The 19,523-nt window shown below is 50.5% G+C and overlaps 1 protein-coding gene across 1 annotated transcript in view; it reads right to left on the bottom strand.

Annotated features, from left to right (window-relative positions):
- Positions 1-19,523, bottom strand: part of ADAM12 (ADAM metallopeptidase domain 12) — a 267,367-nt gene that overhangs the window by 170,990 nt on the left and 76,854 nt on the right. The window lies entirely within an intron of this gene.

Here is a 19,523-nt window from a genome sequence, read left to right as displayed (position 1 = left end):
CATGGGGTGGGGGCCTGGAGGTCACGGCCATCCCAGAGACTGCGGAGATGCAGCAGGCGGCAAGGCCGTTCCCTGGTAGGCCCCCGGCTAAGCCTCCTACACATGCTGAGCAACCCTGCTGAATGAAGACGAATCCGCTTTGTTTGAGTTGGAGCAGGTTCCGAAGTGCTTGCTCCCTCACTCTCTCTGAATGTCCTGTACAAACAACAAACACAGCCATGGCTGGCGTCCCGGGCTCCTTGGGATTTCAAGAGATCTATACTGGGAGAAGAAAGATGCAAGCATAGGTTGGCCTCCCAGTTCAGGGCCAAGACACTGCCTTGCTCCCTCGAAGGCCTGACCTTGACCCCACAAAGCACCACACACTATGCTCAACTCCCAGCAGCTGGCATTCTTTGGTTCTCCACGTGAGAGCCAGTCCCTAACGAGATGTGATGCAGTCAAGGTTATGGTACAAGAGATATGTGCCAGCAAGCCAACGGGCGCTGCCACCCACTCTCCCATTCGGGACCACCATGACCTTCCCCTTGTCGTCTCCCCTCGTCCGTGGGCACAGACCAGCCACGTGAGGTTGTTGTCAAGAAGCCATCAGTGCAGTTGTGCCCCACAGCTCGTGAGCACCTGTTGGCCGTTTCTGCCAGACGCCTCGTGCCCAGCTCTCTGATGGCTAAGCAGTGAAGACACAAACTGGATGACAACAAAGGTTGCTGACTTCGGGAGTGTGCTGCGATGCCTGGGGAGCTGTCACTGATGTCTCACTTCATTTGAGGAGTGTGGCATGCCCTCTCAGTGCCCTGTGAGCCAGGGACCAATGTAATCCTTAGACCTGGTCAGCAGGGAGCAGTTCCCCTCTCCTCTGAAGAACTTGCTCGAATCAAATGACAGTGTTGACTCGCGTGGAGAACGTATTCTGAGGGAGAGAGACTGACTTAGCAGAAGATAGCAAGGAGCCCACTTTCCTTGTCGGGCCTGCAGACACCCAGGCGTGTCTGCGGAGTGGCCGGCAGGAAGCTGTCTCTAACGTCCTCTGTTCTGGAGCCAGCCCCGGGCTGTTTTTCAGAGGGAGGGGGATTTGTGGGTCTGCCGGTGGATACGGACAAAGGGAAATGTACACTCAACTTCGGGGGCCATCCACTGTGAACCGAAACATCCTGGAGTAACTGAGTTGAGACAAAATCCATAGCAGCATTAGAATCTGGTGGAGGGCACGGCACCAACTGGATTAGGCTGGGGCAGGAGGTCTCTGTTGCTCACATTTTAGTCATTTCCAGACTGCCTGCTCATGTTTTGGCAACGGCGTGATTAGAACATAAGGGTTCAGCCATAAAACTGTGGGTTTGATGGTCATGAATACTTGGAGATGAAGTACAAGAGATCTAAAGAACTCATCGAGTGTCTGATGTACAGCTTCCTGGGTCTACACATCCCGCTTTGGTAGCAGTGAGAGGAGGCAGTCAGCGTGGCCCCCTCCTGCTTGCTCACACAGAGTTCTGGGAGATGAGTGGCCAAGCGCAGCTGGAGAGCCGCCCTGCACACCGAGAGATTCCCCAGGCAGTGTACCAGCACCATCTGCACTTGGTGCTGATCAGACAGTGAGGGAGAGAGACGGGTTTTGGGTGGGAGGGAGGGGCGCCAAGAAAGGGCCTCAGCATTTCCTGACAAACTCAGGCCGATTCTGTGTCAGCAGTTCATGGCACACATGATGAAAAGTTGGGACTGGATGATCTAATTAATAGAGATCCAGTTCTGCTCCCGCAGCAGGAAAACATCACTGAAAATGTAATTCCATTGGTATTTACTGACTTCCATCGACTCACACGTTGATGCCAGCGCACAGAGAGAAGACAGCAGACGAAGCGTCTTTAAAAAGCACATGGCAAATATGTGTCATGAAAATATAAAACTTATGCATGGATCTCAAATGTTTTTTAACACCAAAATAAACTTAGCTTCTTATTTAGTTGTTTGTTTTATTTGAAAAGTAAGAGAAAGACAGGCAGAGATTTTTCACCTGTTGGTTCATGTCTCAAATGCCTTCAACAGGGTATGGAACTGGGCTGGACCAGGTGATGATCTCACAAGCCCAGAACTCAACTCAGTTCCCCCATGTGGGGGCAGAGAGGCAGCAGCGAGGGCTGTCCTCTGCTGCCTCCCAGGGTTCAGAGCAATAGGAAGCTGGATCGCACAGAGGACTTGCGACACCCACCAGGCACTGCAGGATCCCTGGTGGTGAGTTAACTGCTCTACCATATCTCATATTCCTGCGTCTCCAAATGCCCTTGTAGGTCAGAGAAGCAGCACAAACAGGTTAATCAGTAGATTAGATAGAGAGGTATAAAGTCTTCTGGGATGACAGAAAAAAAAATCGATTTGAACTGGGACAAGGTGGGAGAACTTAATTTTGCGCAGAAAAATCTTTAAAAGCAGAAGATACTGGAACTTCCCATTACAAAGTGAACACACTCTAGCTCCCCAAGTCCAAGCTGTGCTTGAAGGTGAGGAATGAGTCAATGGGAGTGAAACCCGGGATGTGGGCTCCAGGAGAGGAACTGCACTGGGGAAAGGATGACAGGGGAGGGGCAGGACCCACACATGTGGTAAGGCTGGGGACGGGCAGCCTAGACAGGACACCAGGAGGACCAGCAAGGGTGGATGTGCCTCATAGGGACCTGCTGCACTCCAAACTCAGCGGGAGAGACAGACAGATGGACAGGACCTGGCAGGGAGTTCTGACCGCCATCTATGTAAGACAAATTGGTAGCAAGAAAATTCTGGAAAATTATTAAGCAACTGCTGAAATAACTCAAGTGTGAGCTCATGAGAATCTGGGGCTGAGCAGGCAGAGGGGAGGATACAGAAGAGGAGGACTCTGGAGAGAGAAATGGGAACTTAGATCAAATCTAGACAGTGAAAGAGTTTCTGCCGGCCCCAGAACACAATGCAGCTGTGAGCTAAAGTTCACGTGAAGACATTGTGGGGACCAGATGCTGGTCCAGATGCTGGTCTGGAATGCAACAGGGCACCCCCGAAAGACTGGATGGAGGTGGTGGGCACATCAGGGCCAGATAGGATCATTTTGGAATCTACAGCCTTGGGAGGTCTCAGAAGAAGTCTGCAAGATTTCGGTCCCAAGCACTAGGGTCTGGGTACCCCAGGAAGAGAGATCAGTTGAAGGAAATGTAGTTAGACATGCTGGGGACACTGGACAAAAACATCACTCCCTGGCTCTGCTGGGGGGAGATGAATTCTTGAGTCAGAGGGCAGAGAAACAAATAGGTGGAGAACACAATGGATTTGGCAAGCAAGTGGCTCTCTCTGTAGGATCTGAAAGAGGAGGAGAGCAAGGAGCGGGTGGAGAGGGGGGAGGGCAAGGAGTGGGTGGAGAGGGGGGAGGGCAGCAGAAACACACATGGGCTCAGTGGGGCTACAAGAGGAAGGATAAAAATTGGTTGGGGAAGGATGGGAGGATGGGTAGGTGGTGATTAAGGAGGCAGATAAGTATCTATATCTATTTGCTTACCTGTCCAATCTACCCACCCACCCACCACCCATCCATCCACACATCCACCCACCCATTCATTCACCCATCCATCCACACATCCATCTTTAAACAACAGAGATTCTAGGAGATGGGAGAGATGGGGCCAATGGCAAAGGGGCCCAGGAAAGATGAACAGAACCAAGAAAAGAATTGGGTCATAAAACTCTGTTGTTCTGGATGAGAAAGACAGAATGAACTGGGACCTGAGATACAGGCAAACATAAAATGGCTCTTGGCACAAAAGGACAGCTCTTTTTTTCCAAAATCGGGAACCGGTGAAAGGAGATCCCCAGAGATGTTGATCTGTGGTTGTCAAGTTATGAGTCACAGCTTAGCTCTTAAAAAGAATCCAAAAGTATTGAAAAAGTAGACAGAGAAAGAGAGCGAGCAAGCTCCCATCTGCTCATTCACTGCCCGGGGACGGGGACCCTAAGAGCTGGGGTGGGGCTGGGCTGGAGACAGGAGCCAGCAGCTCAATGCAGGTCGCCCCGGTGAGCCAGCTGTCATTGCTGCTCTGGGGCTGTGATTCTGGGAAGCTGGCATCAGGGTCGGGAGGTAGAAACTCAATCCAGATTCTCCAATGTCGGAGACACACCTCTCGGCCCCCCAGTGCCCTCCACTCTATTCTGAATCTGTTAGGCAATGCCCCAGATTGCAGAGTTCTTTCCTCAAGCAGTTAGCCACAGGGTCTGATGCAATGACTCGGTGGCTAAATTGTCACCCTTGAAGCACTGGGATCACACAGAGGAACCAGTTCTAATCCTGGCAGCTCCACTTCCCGCCCAGCTCCCTGCCTGTGGCCTGGGAAAGCAACAGAGGATGGCCCAAAGCCTTGAGACCCTGCAGCCATATGGGGGACCAGAAAGAAGCTCCTGGCTCCTGGCTTTGCATCAGCTCAGCTTTGGCCATTGTAGCCATTTAGAGAATAAAGCAGTGGATAGAAGATCTTTCTCTCTGTCTCTCCTTCTCTCTCTATATATTATCTGTCTTTCCAATAAAAATAAATAAGTCTTGGAAAGAAACAAAATTTCCATGAACAATTAAAGATAAATTCAGCTAATACCCAAATATTGATGCAGACACTTCTTCGAAATTTTACATTTGTACAGCAAATGTCACTTGAGATTTAAATACAACTGGTTTACAAACTATATAAAAGTCATTTCTGCTTGGGGAAAAAATCACTGCAATTATCCTTTAGAAGGCCTGAAAGTGTCTCCCAAGGAAATCTACGTGAACACGCCTACCTCAGACCTGCTCTGAATTCACCAAGAAAACGAGGCAGGGATCGACCGAGCGCTCCCAGTCAGCGGGTCTGCCTCCGGGAGCAGTACTGAAAGCACCAGTGGATAAGGTACTTGTGTGACATATTAGTTACTCCCCCCCCTTTGATTGCACTCAAGGGCACAGTGACAGAGCCAACCCCGAGTGTGACCGTGGTGAGAGGAACCAGGAAATGCTTGTCTACTCAACAGTTTTTGGTAGACACTGGGCAGAGCCTGCCACGTGTGACGCAGGGGGGAATCCAGGGTCCTCATCAGAACCCAGGAACTTCTGGGCTTCCTGGTCTGAGCTGCAAGGAGCTGCTGGCATCACACAGGCAAAGGCCAAAGTGAATCATCTAAGACAGAGATCGGCGCCAACCTGGAGGATAAGTCACCAGCCAGGAATTCTTGGTGGCTGTCTAGTTTCTGTTACTAGTGAAAATGTCAGGCGTGAGTAATGAATGTGTAGCTGCAGCAATACCTCTCAAACCGGCACGGTGGCCACAGAGATAACACGGCCAGCAAACAGTGGCCGGAACTTCACCTCCTTTTCCATCTGGCTGCTTTCCACACTTCTGAGAAAAGAAAAATGAGCTTGCTTCCTGTGATCCTGTGACTCATGGGGCCAGCGACTCAGGGACTCACTCTTTGAACTCAGAAATGTCTGGCAACTCAGCACACAGCCACGAAGGCAGAGCCCTGCCTGAGAAGGGTAGAAGGGCGGGCGTGCTTTGGGACCTGCAAGTTGCAAGTGCTGCTGCTGGACCCCAGGGCTCAGTGTCCTCGAGCATGAATTTCGCTCTTCTGCCCTTCCGTGCCCTCGTCTGCAAGGTGAGAGCGGCAGTGAGAGCTCAGGATGAGAGGCTGCCCCTAGTGCATTCCACCAAGGTAAGAGCTCTTCATGTGCCGTGTGCTGTGCAGACACGAGGAAGGCAAGCGAGGTCAGATAAAAGCACTTGAACAGAGCCCGACACACATGACAGCTCTGACTTTTTCGGTGGCCTCTGATTCTCAGCCAGGACACACAGGTGCCAGCAGGTGCACGTGCATGCGCACGCACACACACACACACACACTGATTCTTCCAAGTCTCTGCCTGTGGAGCCAGGATTACATGAGCTTTCCTTGGCTTCTCTGCTTGAATAGCTCCACCTAGCAGTGGGGTTCCATGATCGATTGCCAATCATCAGATGTCTTTGCCTTCTGACTGGCCCATCTGCCCTCTGACAAGTTTATCACCATGGAAAGACACATCAGTGTTTTTAATAATTGTTGACTGTGTACCGTGAGCTGGGCACTGCTCTAAGTAGTCACATGCAGCAGCAAGTAGAGTCAAGGGGGCACCCTCTCCTCCCCACTGAGGGCTGGGCTGGCGGGCAGGGGGCACGTGCTTGAGGCTGAGGAGGGAAAAGGCGGCTTATCCAATTTCCAGAGATGCTCAAGCAAGTCAATGCCAGCCTAAAGCCCCCACCTGCAAGGTAATTTCAATAGCAGGAACTCCACACTTCAGAATTCATGGCTGCTTCACCCTTTGTCTCTTGTGAATAGCCCTGGCATTTGGTTATGCAAAGAGCCTCTGCCTTGAGTGGCCCATCAGCACACTGAGCGTCTTAAGGGAGAATGGAGTTGAGCTACGCTGGTCAGGAGGGGAGCAGTGCATGCATGAGCACCCGTGGGTGCATGGCCAGTGTCTCCTTCCACCAGGACAGGATGTGGCCAGCATGGCTGCAGGAAGCAGGAGGGGGTTGGGGAGCAGGCACAGCCAGCACAGGCTCCTCCAGGTCCTGAGACGAGGTTTCCAGCCACGCTGTAATCTCAGCAAACACAGGGGAAGATTCGAGCACTCTACACGTCCAGCAAACACCCTTCAGGAGCTGATCCCACTGGAGTCCAGTTTCACTTTATAAACTAACATCAAAGGGATAAGAGCTGAGAACAAACAGCTCTCCCTCAAACAAACCACGGGGACAAGCCAGGCTGACATGTTTACCTACGAGGGCAGAAGTGTGTGTGTGTGTGTGTGTGTGTGTGTGTGTGTGTGTGTGTGTGTGTGTGTGTGTGTGTGTGTGTGTGTGTGTGTGACACACAACGCAAGAATCAGACCTGGCTTTGCTCTTAGTCATATATTAAGTTTTTCTCAAATGTTTAAAAGAGCATTTTTAATCCATCAAGACTTTTACATTTACATCACATTTTCTGGTTTTCTGTGTGTGTGTGTGTGTGTGTGTGTGTGGTATGAGGAGATAAAATAATGAGCTGTAACAAGGAGCAACAATCTTGAAATTTTGAAGTCATGGTTGGCTTTTTCTTAATAACTGAAATCTTTATGTGAGCCCATTGTGGATTTACATGAAGTTGTCAAAAAATAATTTAGAAAAATACAATGCCTGCACTGCTTGTCCAACCTCCCCAGCAGAAAGATTTTTGCAAACCTCCAGTGTGATGTCCCAGCCAGGTTGTTGACACTGATGCCATCCAGTGAACTTGGGCAGAGTTCCCTTTTTAACGCACTCAGTTGTATTCATGTACCATTACCTTTCATCTGGGATAGTTCATGTTATTGATTTGCCATCAGGCGGGTTTGTAATTGCTAAGGCACACGTGCTGAATTTTCAGCTTTTTGACGGGCTGGCTGTGGTGCTAAGACCCTTCTGCCATTCTCCTTCCTTCTTGTATGAACAGAAACTCTGCCTCTCCCACTGGAAAGCCAAGGCAACTCATTCTACTCTGGCTGAGACATGGAAACTGACCAAATGCAGCCAACAAACACACTCTCTCTTTGGACCGTGACCCTGATGAGATGATACAAGGATGTCCTTACCAGACCTCGAGGAGCCTGTCTATTTGATTCTTCATCCAGGATCCCTGCTGGTCCAGGCCCTGCCTTGTCCAAGTCCTGGCTCAGCATCCCTCCTTCCTGTACAAGCCCACCCCTTTCTGTTGAAGTCAGCTAAGTCTATTCTACCTGCCTCCAATCAAGGAAACCTGTGCAGAGGGGCGGGGGGTACCTTGAATATCACTCTCCTTTTAGGAGAACCAGCAGGCTGGAAGGGGTTCAAAAACTTTCCAAGATTGGTATATCCATCAGTTGTCTCCAGAGAATGAATGGATGGCGGAGTGAAGATGGATGGGTGGGTGGAGGGAGAATACAAGGTGAATGGGAAGAAGAGGGAAAGAGGAATAGCTGGAGACTGGATACACACAACAGACGGAGGGAGTTACAGGTGAAGGGAGGATACAGATGGGTGATGGATGGACAGCACATGGATGGAAGGACAGGTACATAGGATGATGGAGGAAGCAGGGTGGGTGGACAGTTGGATGAATGATGGAGGTTGCAGGATGCAGGACAGGTGTTTGAAGGGGATTTTAAAAAATATTTATTTTTATTGGAAAGTTAGATTTGCAGACAGAAGGAGAGACATAGAGAAAGAACTTCCATCTGCTGGTTTACTCCCCAAGTGGTCGCAATGGTCAGAGCTAAGCTGACCTGAAGCCAGGAGTCAGGAATTTCTTCCAGGTCTCCCACGTGGGTGCAGGGTCCCGGTGTTGGGCCATCTTCTACTGCTTTCCCAGACCACAAGCAGGGAGCTGGATGGGAAGCAGCCAGGGCATGAAACAGCACCCATATGGGATCCTGGCACATGCAAGGCGAAGACTTAGCGACTAGGTTATGCACCGGGCCCTGGATTTCTCATTTCTTATTAGATTTGGCTCATGTGTTTATGGAAGCTGAGAAACTCCACCGTCTGCTGTCTACCACCCTGGCTCCTGGAGAGCCAGGAGCGCTGATGGTGTACTCGGTGTAGGCAGAAGGCCTGGACTGGGGAAGGCAGTGGGAGAATTTGTAATGCCAGGCTAAAAGCCAGAGAACCTTGGAAAAGCTGGTGCATGGCCCAGAACGTGACCTCTAGCCCCTGGGCTTCTGCTGGCGAAGGGCAGGGGAAGAGAGGCTCCAGAAAGGAGGGGCATTCTCCTTCACTTTTGCCCAGGCTTATCATTCTCTGTGGACCTCAGAGGACTGGACAGTGCCTGCTTACACTGCTTCTGGCCCTGCCTTCTCAGTGTACTGAGCCCAACACTCACCTTGCACACATCCAGATATAATGCAGGTCCAGATGCCTGGCACCCTTCACAAACTAACCGTGCCCATCACAGTCACAGCATCTTGAGGTGGCTGAACAGGGATGTGATACAAGTTGCCTGCGGGCAGAGCTGGTGCCACAGCCCTGGCTCTGTTGCCTCCCGCTGCTAGTGGGACAGCTGGAGTTGGCACTGGGACTACACAGCCCTTCTTTGGAACATCTCTGGTTGGAGATTAGTTTCAAGCCAGGTTCTATGCTCTTTGTCTCAGAAGCAATGCCCTGTTCCAGCTGTTTCTGAGTGGCAGGGACGTACCCACTGGGAACCGTGACCTACATTTCTGACGCCTGCACCAAACCACATCCAGCACTCACCAACTAGTCTTTCGAGCCCACTTGTCCCTGACTGAGCCCCTCCCACATGCAGGGTCCAGCACTGGAAACACTGTTCTACCACTCCTGACATCTCCTGCAGAAACATCTTTTGTTGTTTTTCACAGACAGAAGGAGAGCAAGACCAAGGTTGGGAGAGCTCCTCTCTCACTCAGGAGTGACCACTGTGCAGTGCGGTGACATGCTTTTACACTCACAGATGCTTTTACAACTGGTCTTTGTCCAAGCTTTCTCATCTGCTGACCAGCATGGCATCTGTCCTGATGACTCACGATGAGCACCCGGGCCTCTCGGCCTGATTTATGCTGGCTTATCATGTTCCTGCTCCCGGGGGGAAGCTGCTCTGCTGAGTGAGCTCAGCCCACAGGGTGGGGGAATGGGCGGAAGTCGATCACTAGGCAGCCGCCTCCCAGCGTGCAGAGAGCCAGCTAACGGTGCAGGCCATGAGTGAAGCCCTGGGGAACTAGAAGGGGCCATCTGCTTCTTATACGGCAGAGTCTGGGATTGGATAGGACATGTCAAACCCCCAGGAGAAAACTCGGAGTCCTCCGCCTATTCTCACACTCATTTGGCAAGAGAATATGGTGGGAGTCAGGCCAGTGCCTTCTCCTTATCCTTGTGGGGAGAGGGCTGGGGCTGGGATGGACGGTGAAATCAGACACAACTCCTGCCTAGCCTGAGCCTGCACAGGCTCCTTTTAACAAGGCTTCCTGCAAAAGGGAGACAGGCCCTCCACATTCCTGGTTGCCCTTTACTGGCAGCCCCTAGGCCCATCTCTGGAGTTGGGCGATGACATGACACGGTGGGGATGCAGGGAACCAGTGTGCCAGGCAATACCAAGGCAATAGCCTGACTGTCCCAGCCTAGTGGCCGGCTCCAGTGGGGCCTATCGGGCACTATTCCGTGAGGCTACCTACCTCTCGCTGTATAGCCTGGTACATCTTTCCAGCCGGTGTTTTCCCTCTAGGGCTGCAGTCGTTGGAACAGCTTAACAACCTCCCTGGGTCTGGACGCAGCTTTACCATGGTGTTGGCCATGTGGCCTGGTGTGGGTCACCTGATTCTGCTGTGCCTCAGTTGCCTGGAGCATCAATCAGGGGTAGTCACAGCACACGCCACATAGCGGCGATGTGGGAACCAGCACTGTGTGCTCCACCCACATGAGCGCCCATCACCCCAGGTTGCTGGGCGACCTGCGACCCCAACAGCTTCCAAACCACAGCAGGTCCCTCTCCATCACCTGGGGATGAAGCTTCCTTCTCAGGACAGACTCCCGGGACAGGCTTCCCGCCTCCTACCCTCTCCCACATCGCTGGCTCCTGGGCATCAACCCCTCACAGATCCATTGTCCACCGTTGACCCAGCCCGGACAACAGCCTCTTCCTCCTCCTCCCCTGGCTTTTGGTAGAGCGTCATTGGGTAACACTGTCTTTCTAGAGAAGTCCCCAGGCTGCCCCTCATGCCTTGTCCCCAGGCCTCTGGCAATTTCCCAGCCAGCTTTTCTTTGCAGGATTTCCTTCTCATGTTTAGAAGTGGATTGAATGCAGGAACCTCTAAAGGCACTGACAGCGATCCTGTCGCCAGGCAGGCTCTCCCCCAATGCCGAGGCCTCAGACTGAGGCCACGACCCTGGTCATTGTCCCCAGGTGGGGAGGGCTGCAGGTGTGAGGATGCTGCAAAGGCCAGTCCTACACATGCCACTGCAGCATTCTCACCGCTATCAAGAACTACTGCTGTAGGTTTGGGTGGGGACAACTATAGTAATAGATACTTTAATAACAATGACACATGTGGCTTTGCAGCTCACCACACTGCTCACTCCCTAGTCACCAAGGGGGCCCCAACTCCCTCTGCAGCCCTGCTAAGGACCCTTTTCCCACCCCGTACCTGTTCCCCCGAGACACTGCATCCATGCAAGTGTCTACTTGATAACAACCAACTCACCATGAATATGCTCCCAAACACACATCCCACATCCAACCCCCAGAGCTAGTATCAGGAAGGAATGGCATCACCCAACACTCAGCAGCCACGGTGCCAACTGTGTCCACCCAAAAGGGCTGGCTAACCTTGTGGCTTGTACGTCGCCTTCAGCTTAGGACCTCTTCCCTGCTCGAAGGGGACTCAGTGATGGCAGCAAAGCAGAACTCAGGACTAGACGCACCTGAAAATCTGCCACTTTCACCAACTTTCACAGGAGCAGAGAAATGGCCAGGTATAAAAACACCATCTTACAGACTCTTTAAATAAAACTATCAATACCAATAAAAGAAAAATGGGAAAATATGATCTGTCACAGTGATCATGTAAGAATTACACAGCAGATAAAATATTACAATCACTTTACAAGATAACTTTCATCCATCAACCATGGAGATGGGCAAGGAAATATAACTGTCCTCATTTTATTGAGGTAAGAATAAAGATAAAAACAGCTAACTACAGACTCTAGGGTAAAAGGGAAGACTGCTCTGCCAAGGACTCGGGGACCATTCAGCAGAGTGAACCACGCCAGGAGTCGATAAGCAGGTGGCTCCTTTACACAGAGGCCACGGATTTCCAGATGACGAGACGTGGCCTCAGCAGAACCTTGCTGGGGGAGAAGGAGGTGAGTGTAGGGACACAGCTGGGAAGACACTGCTGCTCGGACTGTCAGATAGGAGGGTCTTCACAGTGAGGAGACACCCAACAGTAGGGGTGTGTGTGCGTGCGTGTGTGTATGAGAGGCAAACAACTGGCCAGCTGTGTGATTTAGCAGCTGCTGCTGCCTACAATGTCGGCATCCTGCATGGGTGTTGGTTCAAGTCCCGGTTATTCCACTTCTGACTCGGTTTCTTCCTAACGCATCTGGAAAATCAATGGAAGACACTCCACTTCTTTTTAAAAAGATTTATTATTTATTTTTATTGCAAAGTCAGCTATATAGAGAGAGGAGGAAACACAGAAAGATCTTCTGTCTGCTGACTTACCTTCCAAGCAGCTGCAGTGGTCGGATAGAGCCAAGCAGAAGACAGAAGCCTGGAGCCTCTTTTGGGTCTCCCACATGGGTGCAGGGTCCCAAGGCTTTGGGCCATCTTCTACTGCTTTCCCAGGCCACAAGCAGGATGCTGGATGGGAAGCAGGGCTGCCGGGATTAGACCCAGCACTCATATGGGATCCAGGTGCGTTCAAGGCGAGGACTTTAGCCGCTAAGCTACTGTGCTGGGCCTGACCCAACTCTTGGGTCACCATCATGTGAAAGACCCAGAGGAGGTCTAGGCTTTTGGCTTCACCTGGCCCCACCCCCAGTCACTGGAGGAATGAACTAACAAATGGAAGGTCTCTGCCTCTTTCTATCTCTGTCTTAAAAATAAATCATTTTTAGAAGTTTCTGGACATTCAGGATCATGAAAAAACTTCAGGATTATGAAAAAAATTCATGGATTTAAAAAAAATTTGCACCTAAATCAACTTGACTTTCACTCATATTTTCCACAATTTTTGAACCACCTTTGTATAAAGCCTCCAACTCCACCACATTTGTGCATTAAATCAGCCATGGATTGCAACTGTATTTTGAAAAACCTGTGGCTGTGCTAAATGTGATTGCAGGCATTATTCCCTAGACAATACAGAATAACAAGCATTGACAGAACAGTGACACTGCATTAGGTGGAAGTAAGCCAGAGGTGATCTAAAGCATACATGAGGATGGTAAAAGTTTCATGCAAATAACACCCTTTTACAGCAGGCACTCGGGTACCACTGATCTGCATGGGGGTCCTGGGGCCCGCCCCCTTGTAAACTGCAGGGCAGCTATACACTCCGTGGAACCCTCCTTGTCTACCCACGATATTTAAACACGGATTTGTTACCTATTCAAGCTACTGTGCTGCCTAAGCCAACCTACCAACAGTGCCCCGCTACTCACCCCTCCCACAGCACTGGGATTTGAAGCCTGTCTTCGTGTTTCTGAGTCATCTAAGGCTTCTAGGCTGATCTCAGTCACAAGCAGCCCAGGGGTGTGGCATTCAGGACTTTCCCTTCAAGTCTAGTACTGCCGTCACATCCGACAAGCCCCCGTGGCTCCGCCATGCCTCCTGACCTTTTCATTGCACCCAGCTTCATTCTGGCACAGTCCTGGTTAGCAGCGTGTGGCACAGTCCTTGTAGAGGATGCAGTGTGCCAGGCCGAGCCTCCAGCCCATGCCAAGGCCAATGGACCTGGGCTTGGTCAGCCCCTTTGGTCTCCTTCCAAGTTTCTCTGTCAGCTGCAGTTCCAGCCTCACCTGGGCATCAACACCACAAGCTCCACCAGCCCTCCTGGGCCTTCAAGTGCCCTGCGAGCTTGGCCTGCATTTTCCCTTTCTTTCTACCCAGTGGCTCTGGCAGGTGTCTTTGGTCTCGGCTGGAGGATCTGGCTGCCAGATTGGGCCTTCTCCTCTGTCACCCACTCCCATCAGCATCACAGCCCACCACGTGCAGGGTTGTATGACATCTCATTGTCCCACCAGCCATTATGCTTTCTGCTCCTTTGTTCTCCAGCGCAAACCCAGCCTGTCCATGGCACTGCTGAATCAGTCATAGAAGTACTGGCTCCTGTGCAGGATACTGACTGCACCACAGGTGCTATACTGAGTACTTTCATGGGTTACAGTATTTACTTCTAAAAGCGACGGTGGGTCTTAGGGGTCCCCATTTTATAGACGTCAGACAGAGACTTAGAGAGGTCATTCCCTAAATTCACACAACAGAACATGGCTTCACCTGCGCTTTTCAGGTTCCTAGTCTGGGGCTTCCAGTTTATCTAGTGAAATAAATAAATTTCTACACAACCAAATAAATGTGACCCAGAAAAAAAACCCTTTTAAGAAAGCTCTGAGGAGGGCCAGGCACAGCGGCCTAGTGGCTAAAATCCTCACCTTGAACATGCCAAGATCCATATGAGCACCGGTTATAATCCCGGCAGCCCCACTTCCCATCCAGCTCCCTGCTTGTGACCTGGAAAAGCAGCTGAGGACGGCCCAAAGCCTTGGGACCCTGCACCCGTGTGGGAGGCCTGGAAGAAGCTCCTGGATCCTGGCCTCAGGTCGGCTCAGCTCCAGTTGTTGCAGCCAGTTGGGGAGTGAATCATCGGACAGAGCATCTTCCTGTCTCTCCCCTCTCTGTATAGCTGATTTTGCAATAAAATAAATAAATCTTAAAAAAAGAGAAAGCTCAGAGGATTTCTAAGTGCGTGAGTCAAACTCTATACAGTTAAACGATAGCTACAAAATGACCCATTGCCCCTTGTGGCTCCAAAACTTTCCAAGATTTTCATGAAGTTTGTTTACTGAAAAGTGTTATCACATGTTACCCTTAGTAACAGAAATTAAAACTTTTTTCAAGTTCACTGAAATGAACAGAGGCACACACAGTCTAGTGTGGGAGATTATGTTTTTCTATGGGAAATGCCATCTGAACACTCGATTCCTACACAGACTCTGCTGTTCCGAGGCCTCTTGTCTCTGTTACGATCGCTGTGCAAACTAACATTCCTCATCCAGCTTGGCTTGGGTGAAGCGCCCCTTCCCGGGCACCCAGAGAATCAAGTCACCCCTTGAAAATTAAACCAGGACAGTCAGCTCATGTGGCCTGTCTCTACTAAACACTGTCCCAGTGCTCCTGGCATGGATTGTGAACCAAACATGTGACACTGACTATTTTTGTAAGAGAACTGAGGGGAGTGGAGCTGGTTCATTGATGGTGACTGGGGAGTGAGCAGGTACTAGGTCCACTGTGGTCACAGACGGTGGGCAAATTTGCTCTGCACGTTAGGCAAGTACAATCAGTACAAAGCTTGTGGTTTGCTGTGCCCTGGCCCAAGTTGGTGCAGAGTAGCTCAACAGGGAGCCCATGGAGCCACTGCTCCCTAGAGACGGGGGCCTGTGCGGGTAGGAATACTGGGTCCCCAGCACCCAGAATGATACAATACTAGCATATTGGGCTTTTGGACTGCCTGAACATGAGCCAAAATGCTGTACTGAGCTACATAACGTCACCGGCCCCAGTTCTAGAAGTAGTAGTTCCATCTTCTACCGCAGAATGGTGAGGCTGAGAGAAGTTACATGGTCAACCAGAATCACAGTGGAAATGATGTGGTACCATCCCATGGGATTGTCTCACTCCAGGGCCGAGCTGCTGATCTGCCCAAGGCGACAGTAGGCAGGGTCCACTGTGACTCGGCCCAAGGCCTGGGTTCCATCACCTGCACTGGTATCAGTAATTCTTCCCTTGTGAGCCAGCTACCCCCCTCCCCGCCAGCAGGAGTGAGGAGTCTGAGCCGGGTCCTGCAGGTCTGCCGTACAGTACCAACAGAGGAGCCAGCGTGCCAAGCTGCCTGCCGAGTCGTCCCCATTCACAGGCAGCTCTGGACACAAATGTGCACCTAGAAGTTGGACTCCGCCCTCAGGTTCCCACAAGCTGAAGATGCGCAAACTCCGCAGCAGCATCCAGAGACAGTGCCACGGGGCGGCTCCAACCCCGACACCAGGCCAAGCACATGTGACAACAGGCGGTCGCAGAGGGAACGGGCTGCTGGTCTGGTTCTCATTTGGAAAAGCTAAACTGCTGGGGGCAAAAGCTGGAAGGCAGAGAGGAAGCCCAGCATCCTTAAAGGCAGCAGCTCTCCCCAGGACAGACAACTGGCCACTCCTTAGGCCATGTCAGCTGTTGAGACAAAGTGTCAGGTGGTGCCAGCAGCTGGCAGAGGATGGGCAATGGTGGCTGTGATGACCGAGAGTTGCTCTCAAGGCCAGGGCCCCTCAGTGTCAGGATGCAACGTATTTGCTATGGTCCTGTCTCTGCCTTGTCCAACCCACAGGCTCTGTGAGAGAGGCCAACCACCGCTGGACTACACAAAGAAATATAATCGTGTAATATGTAACCCATGCTTATCAAGATGCTCCTCCTCCTCCTCCTACACACACACACACACACACACACACACGGAGGCAGGTTTAAAGAAATTAAGAGTATAGTTCGAAAAAGACAAAAATTATCCAACTCTGTGGATGAAGGCAAAGATGGAGAGAGATGGAGCAGAGGTACCCGAGATGTGAGCTCAGCCGAGCTGGGGCTTCTCATGGCATTTGTCTTCTGCCTGCCAGCAGGATGGGTTGCAGACAGACTGCTCACAGGCCACTGGGGGTAGGATTGACCACCATCTCCACTTACGACACTAATCTGGAACAATGAGTGTCCCAGCTGGCCAGGCTGTCCAATAAAGCGCTCTGATGAAAGATGTGGTATCGAGAGCACCTGTCGGGGAAATGGCCTGAGACTCCACGGGCAGTCCACAGTGATGGACATCACAGCCCAGGTCTCTGGGGCTCCACAGGCAGACAGCAGCACTGTGGAAATCGTTTCTCAGTGGAAGCACTTAAATACTTAATTACGGCTACACAAGTACCGATTTTAAGAGAACCACATCCGGTCTTTGTACAAATTAGGGATACTGGGATGCCAGCAAAATAGACTTCCTGAGACAACACTTTAAAAATAAAGCTCCAGGATGAATGGGTGCCCTGCGGAGGAGCTGCTGAGGAGGTGAGCCAGCCAACCCAGCTCGGTACCAGCAGCAGCACGCAGCTCTCGGGACTCAACCGCGGCCACTCCAGCTTGGCACGGGATTTCTAAGCACCTTCCAACTCAAACACTTCTGGATGTTGAACGACTCAACATCAACGACTGGATATTTCTCACACTTGAACAGCCTCTCTCTCTTTTATTCTTATCATAAATGCTTCAACATCCTGCTCAACTATGATATAGTTTCTGCAATGGCTCTCCTTTCTCTCCCCCTGCTTTTTAAGCCAGTGTGTTCCTGTTGTAAAATATCAGGATGACAAAGTCAGTACCTTCCTGGATGGCTCTTCCTACTCACAGACACACACCTGGCGCGTCATTTTAATATAAAAACGGAACATCATGCACATTTTTATAACATGCTGACTAAAATGATTATACTGTGATTTTTTTAATAGTAGTAAATATTTCCATCATTGATTGCCTAGTTGTCTGGCTTGGTACTGTTGGGTAAAATCTCAGAAGCAAATGCCCTGAAGACAGGGAAAGTTCTAGCCTGCAGAAGCTGAAGGAGGACCCGGAAGAGCCTGCGTAGGATTCGTCAGGCCCTTTTCTGCCAGGACTGCTAAGTGGCTCTCAATGACAACTCCAGGTTCCTGTTCTTAGAGCTTCATTTGGGCAAACTCCCTGAACTGCATCTTATTGTGCCAAAGGCCATGCATATAGAAATTCTAGTGCACCCGAATGAAAGCATTAGGAGCTGGGAACAGGACGAATTTCGCGCTATAGCCTAGCCTAGCCTAGTATAGTATAGACCTGAGTGTCTGGAGGACACAGAACCTCTTTCCAAAAACTTGTGAAATCTAAGGTTGTCAGGGGACAGATTGTTGGAATAGTGACTAACTCTCTAATGATATGAGTGGTCTAAGTAAATTCACACTATGGACTATCATAGGAATAATTACATACTCTTGGTAAATTTTCTAGAAATTAGGTTGACAGGTTTGGTGGAGAGAAATAAACCAGAAAGAAGCAGTTTTATGCTTCCATTCTCTGATTCAAGCTTTTCTATAAAAGTCCAAGAGTGCAAGGAACCAAATTACGGTATCTTTTTTTTAATGGTACCTTTTAAAAAGGGATTTAATATGAATTGGTCACTGTCAAACTGTCAACATGTGTCTGCCATAATGGACGGTGAGTCATTTTCAGAGGAAAACATGAACGGAGATGTTGAGCCCCCACTGTGCCCTGTCCACAGTAAAGCTACAGGAAGTAGGAGGCAAAATATCATCTAGGAAGAGAAAGGGGCAAAGCCTCACTTACACCAACAAGAAAATGACACTCTTCAGCACAGCAAGCACGGCTGCATCTTGGTCCGAACACGCAGGTTTAGTTCTTCCCTCTTTTGCTCTCTAGTGCTCTTTCTTTTACATAAGGCACATATTCCTTTTGCAAGGAAAACAAATGACTTAAGGATGGCATTAAGTCAACCTGTGCCTTTTGAGCTGCAGTCGGGACACCAGCTGCTTCCCACAGCACACGTGACGTGTTCTACCAACAGCCTGACCCTTGAGCAATAACCACCAGCTTCCTAGATCCAGCTGCCAATCCTAAGACACCACTGAGCAAACACACGCCCACACAAAGACCCTGCTCCCCGTCTCTTTGGCAAGTACTCATTGAGGTCATTCCAACACCAAACGTGGCTATGTACAAAGACGGAAGTGCCTCATAGTACTCTTTAACGAAAGGGGAAAGGAAAGACCAGGGAAATACTTTCCTAAGCAAAACACCCAAAGCGATATACACTTTCCTGTTCAGAGCCCTCGGCATCCAGTAAACATGCCTAGACCTCCATGTGGGGATGAGGTCGTGAGAGAAGCTAGCTGCATGCTACTTATTTACTGTAAACACGGCTTCTGCTCACTAACTGGTGATGCACAGAGCATGTCAGAAAACCAGCAACAGTCAGGCTAAGGTCCCAAAGGGCAGTGCATTGACCTGATACCCACCGGGCCTTCATAACCTATAGACTGCACAGCTGTGGATCCAATCATTTATGCATTGATATCATTGAAGAAAAGAAACTGTCATCTCATCTATACTGAACACACAGATGTGTTCCCTTTGTTATTATTATTCCTTGAGCAGCACTGTGTGGTAACTTTATAGAGTATTTACCCTGTGATAGGTGCTGTAAGTCAGGTAGTAACAATTTAAAGCACCCAGGAGAGTGTGCACTTGCTCTACAACGCATCATGCCGGGTAAGATGAGGGAGCCAGGCACCTGGGAACCTTGGTATCCAAGATGGATCCCAGACCCGGACATTGTGAGAACCATAGGACGCCTGAAGACTAATAAGAAATGCTTTGTACCATCAGGTCCTGAACATCGGAATTTGCGATGATGGTCTGTTTGTCTGACTTTCCTAGAGCCCTCCAGTCCAAGCACAAACACGAGCACAGTCCTCTGTGTGCTGGTAGGAGCACAGAGACACCATCCTGGAACCCCAACTTTTCGCTGGAGCTCACGCCAGTGAGGCTGCCCCAGCTCAACCACACCTCGGCAACAGCAGCATCTTCCAGGGACCAGCACTTCCAGGAGACAGGCTCCAGCAGTACCAAGTACAGCATACCGATTGCAACAGCTCTGCCAGTAACCAACACACACATCTAGGAGTCCCCTGCATGTGCAGAGC

Source organism: Ochotona curzoniae, unplaced genomic scaffold (assembly GCF_017591425.1).
Source record: "Ochotona curzoniae isolate NIBS_2020 unplaced genomic scaffold, NIBS_Ocur_1.0 contig_66, whole genome shotgun sequence".
Taxonomy (NCBI): domain Eukaryota; kingdom Metazoa; phylum Chordata; class Mammalia; order Lagomorpha; family Ochotonidae; genus Ochotona; species Ochotona curzoniae.
The sequence above is the reverse complement of the archived record's forward strand: the minus strand, read 5'-3'. Positions and strand labels throughout refer to the sequence as shown.